This window comes from Equus asinus, chromosome 10 (genome assembly GCF_041296235.1).
Source record: "Equus asinus isolate D_3611 breed Donkey chromosome 10, EquAss-T2T_v2, whole genome shotgun sequence".
Classification (NCBI taxonomy): Eukaryota; Metazoa; Chordata; class Mammalia; order Perissodactyla; family Equidae; genus Equus; species Equus asinus.
This window is the reverse complement of record NC_091799.1, coordinates 74,013,380-74,036,228: the sequence shown is the minus strand read 5'-3', so window position 1 is coordinate 74,036,228 and position 22,849 is coordinate 74,013,380.

The window sequence follows — 22,849 nt, the reverse complement described above, 5'->3', positions numbered from 1 at the left end:
GAATGATCAAGACTGTATGATCTCACTTATATATGTACTTTTAAAAAGCTGAACTCATAGAAACAGAGAATAAAATGCTGGTTACCAGGGACTGGGGTGTGGGGGAAATGGGGAGATGTTGGTCAAAGGGTACAAACTTTCAGCTTATAAAATGCATAAATTCTGGGGATCTAATGCTTCAGGAGTAAGAGTGATGCTTCAATGCGTTGTATCCGTACACCCTAGTACATACCTAGCACATAGTAGGCTCTGAAAAGATCTCTGTTGAATGAATGAGTGAGTATAATTATTGTGCACTGGTAAATCACAGTGGTACCTAAACTTCCCAGCCCCATTTCTAAGCAAAAATTCAACAGAATTGCAAGACTATCAGAATCTCAGAGTGAGTACAGCATGGTGAGTATAGTTAGTAACAATATTTTGTACATTTGAAGTTTACTGAGAGTGGATCTTAACTGTTCTCACCAAAAAAAAGAAAAAGAAAAAGAAAAAGAAAAAGAAAAAGAAAAAAGGTAACCATGTGAGGTGATAGATGTATTAATTAACTCGATTATGAGAAATCATTTCACAATGTATATGTATATCAAATGGCCCACTGTACTCCTTAAATATACACAGTTTTATCTATCAATTATGCCTCAATAAAGCTGGAAAAAAAGGGTATTCTCTGTTATTTTTATTCCTTACTCATATTCTGCTTTTGGGTCTTGTACTTCAATTTATAGAAAAAGGAAACATACTCAACACTTATCTTTGGTATATAATGCCCAAATAATGCTTTTGTCTTTTTCAAGTACTGCCACCTTCTATATTTAAGTATTGAGTTGATATAACATGTTTAGCAAATCCTAATAATAGCTTTAAAATGAAAGCAATTATTTCTCTATCCTAGGGAAGATGTGTATTAGCAAATTTGCAGAGTACCAAGAACACTGTTGGCTAAATTCTTCATATCAATTTGGAGAATGATTAAGCCCATTTTGAACATAAAGTGGGGACTTGAAGGAGAAAGGAGTAGTTATATCTTCACAGGGTGGTTTCATTTTAAGCTTGTTTGAAATGCTACAATTGAGCTGATTCGAATTAAAAAACCTTCCAAATAAGTTGTCAGATTGCCTACTGCTTGGAGTCGTCCATATCTCTCTCATTCATTTGGCTGTTGGAGACATGCATGGTCTCTTTGTCCATTTCTTTAAAGTGATGTCTTCTTAAATGATTTAAATAAATAAGTCTTGTGCCACTAGTTCTCAAAATTAAAAAATATAGTTCCAACTCATTAATTCGGATCTAATTTATCCAGAATTTGTGATGATGTGGTTTAAGGCTAGCTCGAGTTTACTTTGCACAGTCTCTGAGAGAATGGCTGCTGAGTAAATTATTAGCCTTACTGACATCACGTGAGAATCATATTTCAAGAATAAGACATGGAAGTTAAGATACTGTCACCAAGTCACGCAATAATTAATGGCAGAAGCAGGACTATAGCCCAGGACTCCTAATTCCCATCCAGAGGCAACTTGCAAGAAGAAACTCTTTTTAGGCAATTTAGAAATTGCATTTGTACTTAGAACTTGACGAAAGCTTACAATTTTTCAGACTCATCTACACTTTACTGTATGTGCATGCTCCCCCCACTCCTATCTAACAAGATATGACTATTTTACACAATTTGGAGGTACAAATTTCTAACTAAATGAAGTTTGGGAGTAATTGAGAGAGTGAGAAGACCTTTACAGAACTGTAGCATCGTTGTTAAGCAACTCAAAATTAAATTTAGTCATAGGGTAAACTGATCTGAGGAATGTGGCTAGTGCTGTCTGAGGAAATGGAAAAACAAGGAAAGGGTTTATGAAAAGGAAAATAAGGAGCTATGGAAGTGTGCGCCCATTTGGACATAAACTGGCCCACAGGATGTTAAGAGAAATCAGTTTAACACAAAGTCTGTGTACATGGCAAGGAACTGGTTAGTTACTCAATATAGACTTTAAAGGAACAAACAAGGAAGGAAACGATTTATGTCTGTTTTTCGAGTAACACAGAGGAAATGATTGGTGATGCAGACATAAGGGACTGCTTAGCAGAGTGATAGCCATCATAATTCAGTTAGATTGTAACTGGGAATCAAGTGAGACCCAGGAGAGTAAAACTTAGAATGACGATTACCAAATTAAAGCAGAGAAAATGCTAAAAAGAAAGGCAATACTTAGATATAAAGTCAAGGGAGAAGGCTCAGGCGGACAAAATTGAAAGTACAAAAAGAAAAGGCCATCAAAAGTATTCACCACTTTCATTTTTCAAATTTTTAAGTGACTAAATTATACACCATAATCCAGGGAAAGAAAAGAAAACGTGAGAGTAATAAAATATAAAACACAGATGAGAGCCAGGAAAGATTATAGAATGAAGCTAAAACAGTATAAAATGATAATAAAAGCTACATCAGCAAAAGTAAATATCACACAAGAAGCTAACATAAATAAAGTGAAACTTTTTTCAAGATTCTAACATCTAAAATCTCAGGGTTGATTTCAACTAACCCTAGAAAGATTGTAAGGAAAACCCATGGGTAGAAATGGTGGGTACATTGTTAAAATGAGAAAAGGAAGTTTTACACGGAATTGACGGACAATATAGCTTACCCTGCCCTCTTAGCTTTGACGACAGAGGTAATTATTCTACCCTAGGGGTAGGATAAAGACCATGGTTTATTTGAGCTTTAGAGAGATTCTATGTAGCGCACCATGTAAAGACTGACCTATTACTGAGCTGGAGGACTTTGCAACCCCTGGCTTAAGAAGGTGATGCTTTCCTTTGGCAGAGCGGATGTAGTGGAGAAAGTACTGGCCTTGGAGTCAGTAGGCATGGGTCTAGTCCAGGTCTGCCACGTAGAAGCGATGTGAATTTAGAGAAATCATGTTAATTATGGTGTTTAGTCTCTTCAAAGCTATTGGCCAGAGAAGACCATTTCTCAGTTCCTTTTAAACTGAAGTGTATGGAAAAAGAACATATATGATAAAAACAAAGCTGTCCTTTCTCCTGTTCCTGGATCTGTGCAACAGAAATATGGGGCTTAGAAAAGGAAGGTCTCCTAACTTCTTTCTTCTTTCCCTGACCTCTAATCCTAGTAATGACTCTAAGACCAAATGCCAAGTCAGGGATTTCATTACAATTTAAAGGAATATTTTGTGAGATTCTGATAGTCTTGCAATTCTGTTGAATTTTTGCTTAGAAATGGGGCTGGGAAGCTTAGGTACCACTGTGATTTACCAGTGCACAATAATTATACTCATTCATTCATTCAACAGAGATCTTTTCAGAGCCTACTATGTGCTAGGTATGTACTAGGGTGTACGGATACAACGTATTGAAGCATCACTCTTACTCCTGAAGAGCTCACAGAATGAATTGAATTTCATGTATTGCGTAAGTGGAAGTGAATATGGTATTGTTGAACAGCAACTTGGATGCTCTTATGAAGGACATTAAAAAATTTAGTTGCTTGATGTCAGCATACCTGTTTTTTAGCTACTACTTGCTGCATCTTTATGATGATGAATTTAATATGGTTTTTCACCAAGTTTAAGATATATAGTTGTTAGACACATCGCCAGTATAACAGCTACTTTGTGAGGGAAAGAAGAAACTCCCACATTTGTGTACACATTGATTTTCAGACATAACCTAGTTTTGGAACTCTTAAAATATGAAAGAAATGTGATTTATAATTCAAGAAATTAGAATGGGTCAATAAGTAATAAAATAGTTCACTCTTGTTTACTTGGTTTTGAAGATGAGTCGGACCCCAGATAGTAAAAAAATAGTAAATTATCCTAAACCAGAAATACTAAATAGTGCATTCCTTCACTTACAGTAGTATAGAAAGGCATTTGACAATCAGGGACATCTGCAGCCTTTCAAACAAATCACAAGACCACTTGCAAAGATCTCATTTGTGAGGAGCTAGAAAGCAATGCAACTTCCCCATGCCAATCTGTTATTTATCCCAGATACACATTCCCCACGGAATAGGCCAAAAGATTGTTGAACGGGCCAAGCTGAATTGCCACTTCCGAGTTCTCATTTAGAGTAGAAAGTGGAAGTATGGGGGGAGAGGATAGAACAAACGTTGTTTCCTTTTTACCTATTATCTACACATCAGGGATAATTGCAAGTCATAGGTGTAAATAATTGAACTGAAGCTGGTGGCAAGCTGCTTAAGGAGCTGCAACTGTAAATAGGGCAGTGAAGTACATTTCCAAGCTGTTGCTTTGAAAATATTCACATCACTTAATGCACAGCATGTTTGTTTTTTTGTTTTGCTTATTTTGCGTGTGTGTTTTACATAATCACATTTCTTGCTCCTCCAAGATTATAGCACACATGTAATTACACATATTTACCTATCATAGGACTAAAATGCATGCTCATGCAACTTTTAAAACATCATAATTTCTTGAAAAACTAGGTTTCAAGTGATATGTACAGTAAACTCTGGGCCAAGTAGATGTAGAAATGGATCTCGGGTGCCAAATCTGATTTGGACAGCAAATTGTCTATGGAAATTGCTGCCAAAAATATTTGTAGTAGGTCAGAATTTCTTCTTGTATAAACTTAGGGAAAGATTTTCTATATCAGGTATATGGTGTGTCATATGACTAAAATCATCTTGAAATAAGCCAATAAACTATTTGTTTTAAAATTTGCACATACTTAACATATGTTAACTTAACTAAAAGCCTGTGGACTAGAACTATACCACATCTAATTCTGTAGAATTTTTCCTGTATAAATCATTCATCCATTCATTCAATCACTTATTCGGCTAAAATTTATGGAACATGGCAGGAAATAGATGAGCAAAAATTATAAGGTAGTATGATGGGTGCTCTTATTGTTGTAAGCACATAGTACGAAGGGGTCTCTTGACTTGGCCTGTGGGAGGAGGGGCAGGGCCAGCTCCACAGAGGCGTGAGAACCATATAGCTTTACCTGGGAGTACAAGATCAGCTTAGAACGTGAGATTCCTTCAGTGATGGTGCAGCTTCATCAGTGCTGCTCAGAGTTGCTGGTCTGTGAACTGTTGATCACAAGCCCAAAGAGATGAGCTTGAGCCAGCATCAGAGCAATGCCTTGCTTCCTTCACTGAGAAGAATGATTACCAGAAAAAAAAAGTCAGCTGAACTAAGTAGTCTGCTTAGTGACCTTCTGGTGGAAGATCTTTACCTCCTTGTGGACAAGAAACAAACAATTTGCAGACTGTCACCAGACTGAGGACCACAATTTGAGGACCATTTGGATAAGAGATGTACTGGAAAAGGGAAAGACTGGCTTCAGGGATTTAAGTTGGAGATAATTAAATTGACGAAGCCAAATTAGTGAGGTAGTGCCAGTAGGAATGGGGATAATGGGACAAAAATTCCAGAAATATCTAGGAGGAAGAATATATAGAATTTGGGGAATAATTGGAAACGGGTAATAATTGGAATTGCAGAAATTGAGGGTAAGTGAGGTAGTGGTTGAGTATTCCAAGATTTCTGGCTTAGGCAACTGGTGTTCATCAATACATGTATATATGAAAACAAGCATGGTGGCAAAATAAGGGGCTTAGTTCTGAACATGTTGTGCATGAGAAACTGTGGGATAGCCAGCTAGATGTTTGAAAATATGTGTCCTGATCTCAGGCAAGAGGTCTTGACTGCTTTAAATGTCTTGATAGATTTAAAAGTCAATGGAATTAATAGTACATGAAGTCTTGGTTGTATATGAGATTGCCGAGGGAGAGTAAATAAAGTAGGAAGAGAAGAGAAGCAAGGATTCTATTTAGGGGACAACACTAATGAGTTGTTTGAAGAGGAGGAGTTTTCAAGGAGCAATTGAAAAGGTTAGAAAAAAATTAGGAAAATGTTGTTGGAGCCAGTGCTACAAAGAATTACAAGGAGAGAGTCAATATGATCAAACTCTTCAGGTAATAATTGCAACGGTCATTGCATTTGTTCAACAGATATTTACTAAGTGCCTATTTATAAATGTGATAGATGCTGGAGATTCAATAATGGAGACAAAATAGGTCTGTTCTTGCTCTCATGGAACTTACAATCTGGTGGGGGAGAGAGGCATTAATCAAAGAACTACTAAAATAAATGTGAAATTGCAACTCTAATAACTTCCTTTTTTAATTTTAAGAGTTTATTTGAGCAAAAATGGATTCGAATGGCAGCCCCAAACCAGAAGTGGTTAGGAGTGTTCAACCAGCAGGTGCTCTTGTCTCATCATGAAACTCACAGGTTATGATGTCAGATCCCTGGAAGAATTATTTTTGCTTTCATCTCATTGATCATTTTGTTTCTGTTTCTCTAAGCACAGTGAGACCATCTGATTTACTACTGAAGGCTGTGAACATGCATTTAAGACCTTTGAGAGAACAGCACACCAGGAAGACTATACAAGGATAACTGTTAGGAGGATAATATCAAGAGACTGAAATATACTCCTTAGCCAGGGCCCCTATGAACAAAACCAGTTTGTATCAAATAAATCAAAGAGTGTGCCTGAAGGGACATCAACCTGTTTTAGCCAGGTGACTTGTTTGTTAATTTCTTGTATTTGCTACAATACCAGAAGTGTTGATCCCAGTACAGCAGGAAGTATTTACTATGGCACAGACTCCTCCTTATTCAGCCAGTAAGTAACCTAAAGCAATTCTAATATCTAAAACCACCTTTGCAAGAAAATCTAGGGACTTTTGTTGTGCAGCTATGGCCTTAGCAGTAGATTCAGCAATAGTTGCTAGAGTTAGGGAGCACTGTCTTCCCATGCATTAACAGAGAGAAAGCAAGTAGTGAAAAGACGAAAGGAATAAAGGTCTCACATTGGAGATGAAGATCTGGATCTGGGAGAGCTGTCCACCACAAGATGCCATCTGCTTTTGGGGAGAAACTTCCCTTGTCAATTTTAATTTTAGATCCCCAGCTGGTGTGCAATTCCAAGAGTCTGGAGAAGTCCTTTTTAACTGGAGGATGTGGACCCAAAGTTCAAGCCCCTGAAGTTTGGTTGCCAACTGGGAGGTAAGGAGGACCTGGTATAGTCCCTTCTAAGGAAGTTCAAGGGCAGTCTTTGTTCTGAGTGATTTCAAATCAGAAATGCGGGAGAAGATCGAAACATTAGTTTGGAGACTTGTAGCCAGATACCTGAGGACACTAGAAGAATTCAAGATCTGGTTGGATTTACAGATATATAACAAAACCTCAAGGACAATGGACTGGACTAGAATCTGATTTCCACAGGTTGTCTTATAATTTTCTCCTGACAAACAAGTTTTCCTCTACAATCACCCTCATTTATATCAATGATAATCACCATAGGACTAATTTCTTTGCAAAGTAAGTCTAGCCTCATTAAAGTTGGCCTGATTACTTACATAAGTGCATCAAGAATAGTGGTTAACCATATAGTCTCTTTTTAAATCTACTTTGCTGGAATTTTTCATAAGGAATCTTAGATTGGACTTTTAAAAGCCTTTCCATGCTAAGAAGCCAAGGGAAGAACTCACCATCAGACTATTCTTGGGATACCTATAGAGTAGAGTGAACTCCTCTCTTCTTGAGGTCCCCAGGATATCCTGAGATTCCTGGGCCAGCCAGGAAGTGACCTTCATTATTCACCTGGTAAGGCTGCTGGGAATGCCATAGTGAGGTACCAGGCTGGTTTTTCCAAGGGATTTTCATTGGCTCCATAAAGTCAAACTTAGTTCCTTAAAACTGGTCATATCTGATTTTATGCATATTCTCAAATGTGAAATTCCAGTCAAAATCTTGGTAATATAACCAAAGTTCCCAATTGTGTCTTGTGATAAGGAGAACAGATTCTTATTGAACTTATACGAATAACTATATTGGCATGAAAATAATAATATTCAGTAAGTTTCTGAATTCTGGAGGGATAACCTAGGGATCAACTTTCCAGGGGTCCTCTGGAAAATCTCAAAAGTTACTTTGAGGTAAAAAAGACTCCATTTAGAATTTGATTTTGGGAAGTTGTCAAAATGTCAAAAGGTTTGGACATTTGACTGAATAGGATCTCAGATAATTATGAAATAATAGCTAATTATTTAATTAAAGTGATAATAGAAGATTTTAAATGTAAATACAAAAGGTTATATATTTGTGAACAAAACTTAGCTCTTTTCATACTGAGATTAATATTCAATGTGCACAAAATATGTTTGCTGATAGATCCAAATACCTTTAGTTCCTCTAAATAAGGAAGCTAAAGTGGATAAACTTATGCTTGGTAATTAGTCTTTCAGTGTTTTATGTTATTTGGAAATGATCTAGATATTCAATAAACATCCATCATTTAACTTATCTCAGTACAACTTGAAGGTTTCAAGTTACCAAAAAGATTTTGGAAACTATATTTAAGTAGACATACCATAAAGCATAATTATTATTTGAAAGTTCATTTATAAGCTTTTATTTTACTCACACCTATTTAATTCACTTGTTCATAATAATTATGTTTAGATTACTCATGAAAATTTCTCAAGACATTAAATAGCTATAGTCTCAAGTTATCTTTCTTGCTGACAAATTCTGTAACAGAGATAACTTGAGCTTACTTGACTGTTATTAAACCTAGGTAGAATAAAAATATTGTATTTAATGCTAATAACTTTAAAGACATGCTTGTTTTAATTAAACCAACCAACTTAATCTAGCTTTTATTTACTGAAGATTTTCTTAGATCACATGAACTTAAAAAATGTCTGTGTTAGTTTCTATATTTCTGAGAGTACACTTGATTTATATAAATACTTGTTTGTCTTTAAATCAATTAAATAGAGCTCTTTACAAATTAATTTTGGTAATATCATATCTAGCTGCAAATGGGGTACAACCCACATTTCTGTCCAGTTACATTTTTTGGGCCCCCAACCTGATGGTTGCCAAGCCAAGTTCTCAGGACACAAAATGAGACAAACAAGAAGGCAATAGCTGTCCCAGGGGAAGGTTTTTTCTCTGCCAATCTGAATTTGGAAAGGAAGAGACAATGTGAAATTTTCTCTTCCTCTCTTGACAAGCACCATAGATAGAGATCTGGGGGAACTCACTTTGGTAAGAATTATTACCCTTTTCAGGCTCCTGCCAATTTTCCCAGGATACTGTCTATAGGCTCTTAAGCCAGTGGGGGTGTCCCAGCAAGTGTCATCCTGGTCACCAGAAACTGTAGAGGAGGAAAAATAATTTTCCCTCTACCCTTTACAGTGAATGCCTGGTTGAGAACTCTTTTTCTCAATGGCATCTTGTAAATGGATAAGCTTATTTAAGATGATTAAAAGTTCTTCACACTGGCCACTACAATTTAAGGTTATCTTTGGTAAGGTTAACTTACTTGTTCAGGCTTAAGACAAAATTTTATTCGCTTGAGGCTTCACACTGGACCCAATCCAGTTTAAGTTGGACTCAGTCCAGTTTCTAAGTCAGCCCCAGTCTGACCCTGGACCCACTCCAATCCTGGACCCAGTCCAGTTTTTAAGTCAAACCAAGTCCAACTCAAGCTGGTTACAGACCCATCCAGAAAAAGAAATGCTCAAATAATATCTGAAAGCTCATAATGCAAAAGCTGTGGTGCTAGGCGCCAGGATCTGAGAGGGACTTACCCATGACTTCTAGAGGCAGCAAGATAGTAGAGAGCTCAAGGGGTCCACAGGTATTTATGTCAGGTTGCTTGTTGCTTCTGGGGGTTGTCAAGAGTCTCCTTCAGTTCTGTCTTTTGATACCAGAACTTTTAAAAGGTAAACTAAGGCGTATTAAAATTTTTAAGAGTTTATTTGAGCAAAAATTGATTCTAAGTGGGCAGTGCCAAATCAGAAGTGGTTTGGAGTCCTCCCACTCTGATAATGTCTATGAAGCAAAGATAAATGGCAACCCTAATAAGAATAGGTTCAGTGAAGAGGTGAAGAGTAAAATCCAGATTAGCAAGTCCCTTCATTGATCTATAGTTTCTTATTATTCAGTAAATTCATTCCTAATTTTCCCTCAAGGGTTTCTTTTGCTCTCAGATTACTCACTGGTGAAATTGGAATAATTGTACTTACCTCACAAGCATGTAGTAAGTAGGAAAATACTTAGTGATGCATCAGGTATGGGTTGGTCAATTAGACCCCAGAATTAGCTCTTTCAGATTCTGGGTTCATAATTTGTAAGTGGTTGTTTCAGTTTAAGGAATGACAGATAAGATTTTGTGCACCGTGTAGTGGGCCTAACCCATCTAGGCAGCTAGTTATTAAGAGTTAAATACTTGCTCACCTTTCCCATCTTGTTCTGGGCAATTTCCCTAGTAGTTTCCTGGGTTTTAGCGATAACCAACTAGTCATATTTTCCTTAATCTTGTCTCTGTTCTTCTGTATGTGCTACATTCTATGCAAAATGACTTTTCCTTTTTATTGCCCTGAAGAATGGCTATTCATTTTTTAAGATTAACTTTAAGAGTCACTTCCCCAAGGTAGAGTTATATGTGGCTCCCCACAGCATTTACCACGTTGAATTGAATTGTTGGTGCCATTATAACCTATATACAGGTAGTAACAAGTGCCTATTGTTTTAATGATTGTTTTTTATATTTTAAAATGACCTCACTAGTAAGGAATAAAGGAGAAATAGTTTCAGTTTTTACTTTTCCATTTAAAATATGTCTAAATTCCCATAATTATGACATACTATCAATTTATGTTACATAAAGAGCTTGACAGTCTTGACTATCTGATCTTTGGAAAATTAGGCACTTTCCATTTATTTAAGGGGAAAAAGGGTCAGGCCTACCTTTTAGGAGTAAGCTTATTCCACAATGGAGGAAATACCATTTATATTGAGAGCTGCATGGCTTGGTGAATACTTGCCTGGAATTCTATAAAAGGAGAATTCATTAAGTGTCAATTAAACTCTATAACTCTCTATCATTGTTACCACGTTCTTTGCCAAATGGGAAAGTAACCTTTGTATAGAAACATAAGGATAAGAGACTCTTGACCAGGGGGCATCTGGAAATAAGTAAGCTGATTCTATTATGTGATTACAGCAGTGCAATATTCTCTGCTCTGCAAGAAAGTCTAGTTGGGTTTCCTGATTATGACATGTGGCAAAGAGGACCCTATTACAAAGCTCTGCCTTGCATTGCTGTATTCCAGAGTGGGCAGTGTGAAGTGAAGAAAAAATGTGGAACTCAGTGCCAGAGTTTGAATTCTGGGAATTTGAATTCTCATTCAGCCTGTAACTATATGACTTGACTTTATCAACCTCAGTCTCTGTATTTTTAAATGAGGGCAATGATGTCAGCTTCACTCGTTCTGGTGAGGATTAAATAAAATTATTTTATGTAAATAAAGTGGCATGCAAGTGGGATAATTTTAATAGGGGATCTCTTGAAAATGCAATCATTTTAAGCTAAAGAAATTACTTTCTTGTTGTGAAATATTGGGTTTTATGCAAGTTGATGATGGTTGGGGGCTATGTTTGGGCAGATAATGCTTTCTCTCTATATTAACTCATACTAAATGAGCAGTGTGATATAGAGTCAATAAAATGCTGTAGCAACAATGAAGATATCAGGCTGATTTGATTTCTCATTAGAAACATGCTCATTGCCTCTCTTCATTCTATGATTATTTTGCTTCCCAAACTTTTGACATCTATTTATAAAGATTAACCAATAAGAAAAAAAATACACAAATGTGTTTACATTATTTTATAACTTCTCTCATTGATTCTATTCTTTTTCGTTTGTAAAAAGATTAAACAATTGAGAGAAAAACCAATAGATTTTTTTTAGGAGTGGTATTATCTAGATACATCAATGGCATGAACTGGTTTTCTAACGAATCTTATTCTGCCTTTTGCTTAATATCTCAGTGAGTGATTTGGAATTGAGATAATAGAAGCACTGAGAGAAAGATAAACAGGCAAAGGAAGCAGGTGAAAGGAGTCACCGACAACCAAGGATACTTCCAACTTGACTTGAGCAGATGCAGTAAAAACCTTCCAAACATCTGGTAGCAGGTCTGGCCACAGGGGTATCACAACCTGTGCCCTGGCAGCAGTTACTGCAATGCATATGTAAATAATCTCCACGGGGTGGGTGGTAGCATGGGGTGGGTGGATTTATGGGGCTTTGGTATTTGGGTTAAATCAGAAAGATTATTTTTTTCTTGCTACCAATGCCTCATGTCTGAAATGTGTGTGTAGCTGGAACCTGGGGTTTGGTAAACTGCAAGGATGAAGAGGAAGGGGGGAAAAAGAGGGTGGATGCAAAAGGAACTGACCACAGCTGGAGGCAGATGGATTCCTCAGAAACTTTGAAGCCTTTAAATGAGTAAAAGAGTAGGGAGGATTAGAACGTGAGCTTGCAGGGCTGATTGGGATGGTGATGTGTTTGACAAGTATTTTGATGACAAAGCTCAGCTATAAGCTGGACATATGGTTAACTTGGGCAGGCCTGAAAAGAAATTTGCAGTAGTTGAAGTTTTTCTGTCTTCTCCATATTTCATTTTTCTTAAGTCTACATTTCTTTTTTCTCCTTTCTTAACATTCTTCTGGGCATAGCCTTATTGGTTAGGAGGAATTTATGTGACAATTTCCTTTTGTGTCACTCTTTCAGGGAATACTCACATGTTGAGTATAGTAATTAGTAAGCTGTATTGATTAGGTATTGGTTTAGTTGCTTGTGATGGAGGTTGAAATAAGCAAGCCTTTTAAACAAGATAAAATTTTTCTTCTCTTTTTCTTAAAAGTCTGGGCAGGTATGGTGACTCTGCATACTGAGTCATCAGGGGCCTGGTTTTTCCTATGTTGTTATTACATTCTGAGTATTGTTCTCATCTGCTCACCACCTTGTCCGCGTTCCTGACAGCATGAAGGAGAAGGGAGGAAAAGAGAAGATGAGGGCATGCCCTTGCCCTTTAAGGTCGTGACCAGGGAGTTGCATTTGCATCCCATTAGGCCAGCTGCATTCATATTGTTCCACTGATATGCAAGGGAGACTGGCATTAATTTTTTTCTGAGTGCCTGTCTTAGTCAGCTCAGGCTGCTATACCCAAATACCATAGACTGGGGGCTTAAACAACAGACGTTTATTTCTTATCATTATATAGGATGGGAAGTCCATGATCAAGGTGCTGGCAGATTCGGTTCCTGGTGAGAACTTTCTTCCTGGCTTACAGATGGCTACCTTCTCTTATGTCCTCACAAAGAGGTGAGAGAGAGAGAAAACTCTGGTCTCTCCTCCTCTTCTTAGAAGGATACTCATCCCATCATGGGGGCTGCACCCTCAAGACCTCATCTAGACCTGCTTACTTCCCAAAGATCCCACCACCTGCTTCAACACATGAAATTGGGGTGGGGGGACATAAGCATTTGGACCATAATGCTGCCTACTCCTGTTTAAAAATTGGGGATTCTATTTCAATAGAAAGGAGAATAGATGTCGAGATATTAATGATCAGTTTCTGTGGCATTAGTTAAGAAGCTAGTACTTAAAGTGATGAGATAGGGTTTTTATGGAACTTTAATGGAAAATAATTTCTAGGGCAGGGTAGTATCCTAGGGTTTATTCTGTTATTCAACAAATATTTACTGAATATGACAGGTACCATGCTAGGTATGGAGGATACATTGATGAGCAAAACCTACATGTTTCTCACTCTTGTGAAACTTACATTTGTAGTGGAGGTGAGAGAAACCTATAAAGTAACCACACCTATAAATATGTATAGCAAATAGTGGTAAGGGTTACAAAGGAAAAATTATTGAGTCCTATGAGATTGTATAACAGGGCAACTTGCCCTTCTCTGGCAGTCAGAAAAGACTTCCTTGGGAAAAATTTGAGCTGAGCTTTGAAGAATGAGAAGGATAAAGGGAAGAGCATCTTAGGCAAAGGAGACGGTGTGTGCAAGGGCCCTGAGGTGTAAATGAGCATGGCTTAGTTGAGAAACTTAAGGTGGAGCATGACAACTGAAGGGGTTGTTAACATGATCAGATTGCATTTGGAAAAGCTCACTCTGGTGGCCTGGGAGAGAACGGATTAAGTGGATGTAGAAAGACTAATTAGGAGATTGTTGGATGGTTCCAGGTAAGAGATGGTGATAGCTTGGAATTAAGCAGTAGCAGCTGTGTTGGAGAGAAGTGGATATATGCAGGAGCTATTTAGGACATTAAAAAAAGTCAACACATCTAGTGATATATTGGATATAAAGGATGTTGGAGAGTAGCAGTCAGAGATGCCTTGGTTCCTGGTTTAAGCCATTGCATGAATGGTGGTGCCATTCACTGACATGGGGGCGTTGGAAAGGGACTAGGTTTCATGGGGAAGATCACGAGTTTATATATGTTGAGCTTGAGGGCCTTTGAGATATTCAGACAGAGGTGTTAAGAAATGCAGTGTTTTACACGTCTGGGAGTTCAGAGAGTGGCGTAGCTGGAGATATAAACATATTTGGGCAACATTAAAAAAATAAGAGGTAATTGAGACCATACCTTGTATGGTCCAGACAAAGAAGCATGTCTAGGGAAGGACCTGGGAGAACTAGAACTTTTGGAGGCTGATTAGGAAGTGGATACAACAACAAAGCAACTGAAATAGGAAGTGAGCAGAGAGGTAGGGGGCAAACTAGGAGCTTATGGTGTTGAGGAAGGCAAAGTGAGTGTTTCGAGAAGGAAGTGTCAATATATCACTAGATGTGTTGACTTTTTTCTAAGTAACTCCTAAGACTATGGGTTGCTTGGCCATCCATCTCTCCTCACGAGAGATTTGTGATAGTTTGATAACCTAGGGACTTCGTTTATATCTCAGCTTATTATTATTTTTTCTGATGTTTTGGTCTTGATTCTCATTTTTTATCCCATTAATCCTGTTGACTGAGAAGATAATTATCTTTTAGGTTCTTTTAACTTGTAAGAAACAGAGACATGTTCAGATTACCTTACTTGCTGGAGTTGATTGTAATGATACCCCGGGAAATAAGGAAGCAAGAAACAGTTTCAACCACCAAACATTCAGGCCGCAAGGAAACTGCAATGTATTTTAGTATGCAGTTCTTAGTTGCTCTGACACTCTGAGACTCAGAAATCCAGAAACTTGTTGCTCTCTATCCTACATGTCACCATGAGGTTGATGTTATTTGCTATTTCTGCATCTACTGCTGCTGACGCTTCTCCCTGACCTCCTCTTTCTAAATGCCAAGTTCAAACTGCCCCCCAAAAGGGTGGTATAGTTAATCACCATCTATTTTAGAGTGTTCCCCCAACCCCCACACTGAGCCGAGTTCTCACATGAGATTACCTCATATGAGATGGCTCTAAATGGTTGCCGCTGGGTCTCCGACTCGTTCCTGGTCCAAACACTGTGACTCACCTTGTGCGTGAGTATGTGGGCATGGAAGGACTTGAAGACTTCCTTGAAGTGGTCAATATAACTTGAAAGTACCTTGTTTGAACAGACAAATAAAAATTATATCTGACTGTTTTTAAGCATGTAGGAGAGACTTATTGACTTCATCTGCAGACATTTCCGTATCTGAGGTGATGGTTTTCTAAGGGTTTCCTTCAAAGCTAGTGTGACCAACTTGTCTCGCTTTTCCTGGGTGTTTCTGGGTTTGAGCACTGTAAGTCCCTCATCCTGAGAAATTCCTCAGTTCCAGGCAAACTGGAGGGTTGGTCACTCTAAAGCCTTATTCTTTACCTTTTCTTTTCCTTCCCTTTTCCTTTCTTTCTTTCTTTCTTCTTTCCTGCCTCCCACAAATATTTATTGAGTGCCTGTTACATCAATCTCTGTGCTGGATGGTGGAGAAATATAAGTGGTGGAGAAATAGTGGTGAATGGGACAGATGCATTTCATATTCTCATTGAACTTACAGTCTATGGTGGTAGACAGAACCTGAACAAGTAATTTTAAGTGTGATGAGTGAGTGGAAAGGCAAAGTGCAGGGTCCTGAGAGAGAGTAATGGGACCTGGGGGAGTCTCCTCTTGGTTTAGTGGGTTTTGAGGAAACAACTGAGAACAAGACAGACAAGCTCTCACTCTCAGGGATTACATTAAAGTATGTGTGTTGGGGTGTGTGTTGGTGGTGGTTTGGGGGAGATAATTAACAAGCAAACAAAGTGAGTGCTCTGAAGAAATTAAAACCAGGTGATGAGATAATGACTTGGTAAGAGATCAGGTGGTCAGAGAAATTCTCTTTGAGAAGGTAGCATTTTGACTGAGAATTGCACAGCAAGAAGGAGGTAGGCATCCATAGTCATGGGAATGGAAAGGAGGCTAGCGTCGCTGGAGTTAGAGTAATAAGGGAAGGGGAAGGAGAAACAGGGACCACAGAAACAGGCAGCGTCCAGATCACATAAGGCCTTGGGTTTTTAGGCCATGGTAAGAAATTTTATTCTAGGGGTAGTGGAGTGGGTTTTATGTGACCTGATCTCAATTCAAAGAAGAGTTCCCTTTTTGAGTAAGATGATTAAATATTGAAGTAATATCAACTATAATATTTAAACTAGAGAGATTAGGAGGTTGATAGTTTCATTCAAGGTCATAGAATTTAAGATGTGATAGCTTACGGGAAAAGAAATTGTTTCATGTTCAAGATGTTAAGTGTAAGAGGGGTGGTAAAGCATAAAAATTACTGGATAATAATTTTAATTTAAGGCTGATCTTTACACTAATATTTGGATGCCATTGTGTACTTATACCAGTGGTTGAATAGATGTCATCATATTAATTTCCCAGAGCAGTGACCACAGAAAGAGAAAATCAGAGAACTTAGGATCATGGCAGAAGACAAGTCCAATTTTACCGTGTTGAATGTTTGACCCTTGTTTTTGAGGTATTTATAATGGCAAAAATGTCTTGAGCTCAGCGAATTAATGCCCAATTACAATAGTTCACTTACTAACACAGACTTTCAAGAGCTGTATAGACTAACTATAAACAACTCTTGCCTTAGGGAAGATGACCTCTTTCTCGAACTTTTAAAGTAATGCTAATTGTCTGTGGAAACTCACACTCCAGTTTTAATTTGGGCACTTACACAAAGTGAATGACTAGTGGGTGACTTTCAGAATGGGAAAATTTTGGATGAAATTTTAAAGAAAACGTGCAGACTATGAATTTTATGGGAACATTGTAGACAAAATACATGCATCTAGTCCGAGTCAATTTTCTGCTTTCATTGAGCAGCCTATTTTGGTGAAAAGTTGTCTCTTTAGCAAGAAAACTACTCAGAACAATTGGCCATATGCTTCATTTCATGTGTCCATGAATCAGAAAGATCCAGCAGATGCTCAGCTTATCCTGCAGAAGAAGATTGACAAAGGAGCAAAGGAAGAAGAAAAAGTGGTAAGGGAAGAAAAAGGAGCGACCAGTGATGAGCTGAGGAATAGGGATCCAAGGGGGCCTGGTTACATTTAAGAGCAGAAAACAGGTGCTCTGAGCAGTAAGGTACTATGATTTCCATTGCACAGACAAGATAGGGGCAGGGTGACATAACTCATACAAAATCTCAGAGATAGTAAATATGAGCATTAGAATGAGAGCTACAGCAATCATTTATGCCTAATTTTCCAGCAGAATCATGGTTTAGGATTTCTGTTAAATGATACTCATGGAACATTTTTATTTGTGAAACCACGTGTCTCAATTTACTAGATGCCAAGTATTTTGGGTACTGGGCCAGCTCTCTTTCCACTGTACTTACCACATTATCTCCCAAAGACAGTCTGTCAGATGCTGTAACTTTGATGCATATTATTCCATAAGAGGTTTACTCAACTGATGTCTAACAGGGAAGTGAATTCCTCTCTCAATTGGGATGACTTACCCTTAAACTATGGGTGACCACTGGGCAACCTATCTGAGATGGAAACTTCTTTAATATGACAGCTGTGGTCTCCAGAGAGGCATTTATTTTACTCCAGCAATAAATATCATGGAAAAACAAATCATTGGTTTTGCAGGGAAGAATAAAGGAAAGCCTTTTATCTTCTTAACTAAAATGTTGGAACATTTTGGAGGTGTGCATGAGAGAGATACTAGAAACTTTTAAGGAGCAATTAATGATTTGGCCTAGGGGAATTTCAAAGTTCAGTAATGATGCAAGAACATAATACAACACAGTCTGTAGCAAAGCATCTTGATTGGTGAGAAAGTCAATTAGGTAAAGACTATATTTGTGAGCAGTAAGGGGTAGCTTCTCATGGATGTAGGTAATTTGCAAAGTGAAGAACTTGAGTTATGAATAACAAAAGTCTTTGAAAGTCTTTTTCTAAGTAAAGAGTAGACTAAGGGGCATACTCTCTGATCTTAAAAATAAGTCTTATAGAGAATGTCTTATCTAATTAACTTGCCATTGAAAGCACAGGGTGTTGTGTAAGCTGGGGATAATTGGAAAAATAAGTCTTGTAGAGAATCTCTGCTCTGTAGTATTTTTTGCTGGACAACAGATGATTGAGTTTCTAGAAAACACATGTTGAATATCTTACTAGATAATGTAGAGAATTAAAAATAATCTCAGAGGTGCCTCTGCCCTCAAAAAGCTTAGCATCAAGTAATGGAGATAAAACATTAATAAGAAGAGCTGATCAGTCTCTTTTTGATTCTTTTCTCCCTCTACTTCCTATCTTCTGTATCATATAGGTGAACTGTATTATTCCCATTTCCACAAACTACTAAACACACTTGAACCTTCTTGTCTTTTCTCACACAGTTCTTACTTCTTAGAAAACACCTCCTTCCCTTAATCTCTGCATGTCAAATCCTACCAATCTTTCTGGCCCAACATGTGGTTGTGTTTAGCTGAGTTAGAAGAAGGAGCTTTAGAACTGAGGAATTTGAGAAATTAGACATGGGGCATTGGAATCATCATTAGCCTGGATGTTGAAGTTACTGAGAATGATGACTGATGATGGGGTGGAAAGGAGGACTTTGAACAAGTGGTAGATATAATGGAAGGAGATGAGAGTGTTCTAGAAACTGGTATTTGATGGAAAATAGGGTGAGGAAAAGGTGGTGTAAATGGAAGGTTTCCCTTTAGAAGAGGAAAGGCAATTAAGAGGGAATTTCAGAAAAGTGGTTTGGAAATAGTGTTTGGGAAGAAAGGGGAACTTTTATAATGAGCCCTAGAAGTGGGATATTTAAAAGCAGGCGGTGGAAAGACCCATCAAATAAAAGCCTGAGGTTATAGAGATGCTAGAACTTTGTTCCTGATTGGACAGGACTTCCATAGAGCAGAGTGGGAGGAACAGGTTGGGTGGATTGGGTTTTGGCAATGGAGGAACCAAGTGGAGCAGGAAAAAGAGCATGAAGGAAATTGGAAGGGGTGGAGGCTTGCTCTGAGGATGCTGAAAATGAATAACTGGATCAGAAAATGCAGCAGATTAGAAGAGCTGAAAGGGATCAGCAAGAAAAGAAAATGAATGTGAAAGAAGTTGTGACTCTGCATTTGAAAGTAAGATTATTTACTAGATTTGAAATCAATGGGCTGTGAATTTTAGTACTGAATCTACCAGCCAACAGAGCTTTGGGGCTAGTAAATTAACATGTTTAAGTCTATTTCTTAATCTGTAAAACGAGGATCATGACACTTGCCAGACATTTCTCACAAGGTTAAGAGATACAGTAAATATGATCATATTAAATATATATATTTCTTCAGAGGAAGGAATCTCATTTAAGTTAAATTACTTGGTAAACTGAACCGTTGTTTAAATTCCACAATAATAATCATTTTTTTCCTTAGAGAAGTTAGAATGTATCAGCCCCAAAGTTCTAAGTGGAATGATGAGATATACCCAAAGGAATGACTTCCTCCACTCAGGAAATCAGCATTTCCTTCTAGGTGAAATGGGATTCAACAAAGTTGCCACAGGGAATTGAATCTTGGAACCCACTGGAAAATGGAAGGAGATTAAAATTAGTGGGGACTTAAGAGTTGTAATTGTTTTTAGACCTTGGGGTTTTCTTTGTAACTAAAAAAAAAAAAAAAAAGAAAACAAAAACTTCTTTGTCATTTTTCCATTGATCATTCAATGTCTCCTTTATCCTCCCATGCTCAGGCTAGTCATTTCATTGAAAATTGTTGCCAATGCTGTGTGCTGTGTTTAGGAAAAGGGTGCTAGAAGGGAGTAATTACAAGTACTTCTGGCCTTTCATTGAAACCCAGGAATCTTAAGTGACAGCTGTTTGAGGGACTTGTCATTCAATTTAGTGGTTTGAAACTCTGCCAGTGGTTAAAAAACCTGTGGTTCATGAGTTTGCAGCCACTGGAGCCCGCACAGCCTCACCAGAGCACTCACATTTCATCGGAAACCACTGTTTCGTTGGGCCAGAAGGATGCTGGGCAGACATCCTGACCACGATGGTTATTTCTGGAGGGCAAACATCACAATGGAAATTGAACCTGAGTCTAGCAGAAAATGATTTTTTTCCTCCAAATGTATAACATGGTAGTTAGAAATGAAATGTCTGTATGTGTTTTTAGTCCACTGAGAAGATACAGAAGGTTTGTACTAGAGGAGTACTAGTGCATCTTCTTTGCACTCTTTCTTTCCTTCCTATCAAGTTGAGATCCCATTTCTGTCTCAACTGATAATGATGACGTTTCTTTTTCATAAATCGTGTTGTGCTAGGTGCATGTGGGATGAAAATAAAGTAGAAAATAAAGTACTTTCTAGAATTTGCAAATAAGTAGGAGAGTTACAATTGATACTGAACAATTTCAAGGCAAGTCATAAGCCCTGGTGAGTCTAAGTACCAGTAGAGTTCAGAAGGGCCTGAGAGTTAGAAAATGAGCTCCTTCAGTGAGGTTGCTAATGAACAGGTTTCTGGGTGAGAATGAGAACATTACCAAACCCGGGCTGCAAGAAGTGGGGGCAGCGGCACCCCAAACCAGTTCTCTAGAATCAGTCTGGTCTACCTCTTTTTGTTTCCTCCATTTTGGTTGGCCTCTGTTTGGCTTTTCTCTTGTTGTAATTGTATTGCCCTATATAGGGAAGGCCAAATATTTATTTATTATCCATTTTCCATGGATACAATATTGCTTTTGCTCTGAAAAGTGGTTAGGATTATCTTGATGACGTCTCTTTCACGGAAGAAATTCCCAATCTTAAGGCCTTTAAGAATATTATGCTAAAACATTTTAAAGCCATTATAGATAAATAGATTTATTTACAATAAATAAGTATAATAGAAATAAATAGTAAATAAAGAGATTATTTCTTAGTCCTATAGGCTAGTGGAAACTACGTGCAGTTTTCTGACCTCAATTTTATGCTATTGCAATTAAAAAAAATTAGAGTGAGTGTTGTGCAACTAATGTAAGACCAAGATTGTTAAGTATCAAAAAGCAAAATGAGGTTAACCTACCCTCGTGTTTTATGTCCTTCCTTGATGTCATCCAAATTACCTATTGCCAGAATTATGTTGCCTTAATTTTAAATTTGGTGGTCAAGCAGGAAGCCTATCTTATCAATGTCTGTTCTTGCACCACCAGTTTAAGAAGCCTATTCTCTGAGAACAAAGGACATCTCCATTCAAAACATTGCCCCCTGTAACCCTAACCTGATACCTGTTTGCCTTTAAACCTTCCGCAGTAGATCATTCCTCGGCACACAAAGGCATCTCCTCTCCCAGCTCCACATTTATCAGCAGAAAAAAAGCAAACACCACCATTTCTCAGGTACACAGTGTCTCCACACCTATTACAGTGGAGGGCAGTGGTGACCTCACCCTGGCCCAAACCACCCACGAGTCGCCTTTGATGTTCGCGGAGCCTCATGTTTTAATACAGTCTAAACACCCCACGTTTGAACTGCAAGAGTCCTGTTTCTACCGTATTAGAAGTGATATCAAAGACGGTCACATCTTAACGGTGTTTCACTCTCAGATGAGACAGCAGGCAGGAAAAACTTGGTGAGGCTGTGTCTTGCCTGATTTTAGCTCTCCTGCCCATCTACGCGCCAACTTTCCCTCCCCACACTTATCTACATGCCACACATCTGTCGCTGGAGGGATAGGCTGGTTGTGGGAAAAGAAAGATCCCTTCGGGAAAATGAGCCCACTTCTTTTTATAAGTAAAACAAAATACTCCAAAAGAGAGAATTTTACATGGACTTTTCCCAGCAGAGTGGGTGATGTTCATATTTGGGGTTAGGCCCTTGGTGGGTTTATAGCACGGTGGGAGACTAGTCACCAGGGGATGATAACTAGCTAGGGGGCCAAGGAAGTCAGGAGATCCAGACTTAAGGCCGACAATCATTTGAACAGGAAGAAAATTTAACAAACACATCGTACAAGAAATTCATTTTATACATGAGGATACTCTTGCTCTAAAACAGAGTCAGGTCCTTTATGGAAAAAGATTCAATGATCAAATCATATGAAGTATGGTATGGTGTTGAAAGGCTCTGAGGAGCTATCTTTCATTATAATACACACACACAGGGGAATTAAATCTTGTGTTCAGACACTTAAAGGTCATTGTTATTTATGGACTCATAATGATAGTAACACACTATGTGATTATGTGTCTCATATTTTGCTAAGCCCTTGACAGATTTAATTCACTTAACTCTCACTACAACCCTATAAGGTGGATACTGTCTTTCCATCTTTTCAGATAGGACAACTGAGGCATAGAGAAGTTAAGTAACTGGCTCGAGGTCACTCAGCTAGAAGTGGCAGAGGTGGGATCCAGAGCCGAATCCCTGTGCTAAACCACCACATTATATTTTTGTCTCTGACAATACCTGACTGAGAAAGCAGATATATAATTTTTGCATTTCTCACCAGTTTTTAAATTGAAGTTATTCGATTC